The sequence below is a fragment of the Montipora capricornis genome, chromosome 4 (assembly GCF_036669925.1).
Source record: "Montipora capricornis isolate CH-2021 chromosome 4, ASM3666992v2, whole genome shotgun sequence".
In the NCBI taxonomy this organism is placed as follows: Eukaryota; Metazoa; Cnidaria; class Anthozoa; order Scleractinia; family Acroporidae; genus Montipora; species Montipora capricornis.
The window spans coordinates 11,038,041-11,039,575 of record NC_090886.1 but is presented as its reverse complement, the minus strand read 5'-3'; positions in this window follow the sequence as shown (position 1 = coordinate 11,039,575).

Below are 1,535 nucleotides of genomic sequence, written 5' to 3'. Positions count from 1 at the left end.
ACTCTTATTCAATGCCACTATTTTTTAGAGTACAATAGCTCTTTCAGTTTGGGATGTAACCCACACCGACATTTCAAGCCGATAAATACTGGTTTGTGATAGCTTGTGAGATACTTGTGAGGTATGTGGTGCACAACAGATTTCGAGCCAATGAATGTGGGCTTGCGAAAGCGTCTTAGCTTCAGTGCAATCCGCACTAAACACAAGCCGAGTCTAAATATGTTGGCTTGCGAGAGTAAACAACTCTCGTATCGATTCCACTCAGCGACGTCACCTGGATGAAAGATGAAAGAACAAACAAGGCAGGCTAGAATAGTTAATTTTCGAAATGAAAGAAAGAAAACCAATCTGAAACAGCACGACAGATCAATTTTGAAACACAAATAACTTTCCTTACAACTAATTTGCGACGGAAAACTCTTCAAAATTTTCCCAAAACAGGGAAAACGACCGCAGATTTATTTGCAAACGCTTAACAACGAACGCTAGAAGCAATGGCCGACACTTGAAAACAATGACCTCGCAATTACTAGTACCCAGTCTACAAGCTAGACTGTCACGTGTGTTCTCGTCCTCAAAGTGACATACTGACTGACAAGATCTGCCTCTGACTTAGGGGTCTTTATGCATAATGCATAAGACCCCAAAAATGACACTTATAAATAAATATTTACTCTGATGTTTTTGTGTTGAAATGTAAAACTTTGCTTGATGAATAAACTCTTATCACAAACCCTTCACGGAATGGGTTCATTAAGTTCAGTGGCGTAACAATTCACTCGCAGTGCTTCTGTTACGCGTTCCACTGCCACTGGCCATGGTCGTTAACTTCAGATCCCTTCGTCGAGTGTTCTACAAAAGAAAACTTAGAATTTGTAGCGACCAGAAGGACTAACACTAAACGGCCCGGTTGATAACTGCCAATATCTTCTCTACAGCTCTTCGCCTTACATTGACAACATATTGAGAGCTGCACTGCTACGATGGCCAGAAATTGCCTCCAGTTCACCGTGCAAAGAGCTGTCAAGGTGTGATATTTTTCTCTCAAGCTCCCTCAAGACCTTTACTTCGCTGGACGCTTCAAGTTCTGGAAGAAAACTTTCACTGAACAAATATCTGGGCTGCTTGTGTTTCTTGTGTTTTTCTTCTTCTTGTGCTTTTCCACCACAGTAAGAAAGGCGTTTCTAAAACGAGGGTATGGGTAAGACCAAGAGTGAGGGTAAGGGTAAGGGTAAGGATACGAATACATAAAGTATGGTAAACATGCATAAAAGCTAACCTTAGGCCTAATTAGGCCTAAACAAACGTTTTTAGGCCTAAGGTTAGCTTTTATGCATGTTTAGGATACTTTCTGTATTCGTAGTGTAGCAGTGTGGCCAAGTGGTAGGGGCGCTTGCCTTGAGATCCGGAGATCCCGGGTTCAAGACCCGCTCTGACCACTCGCTGAATTTGTTACTGGTAGTCCCTGGTTCAACTTCCCAGCTGCACTTGTAAATAGCCAACTGGTTTGCCTCCGGCTAGTTGGGATTCTTAAC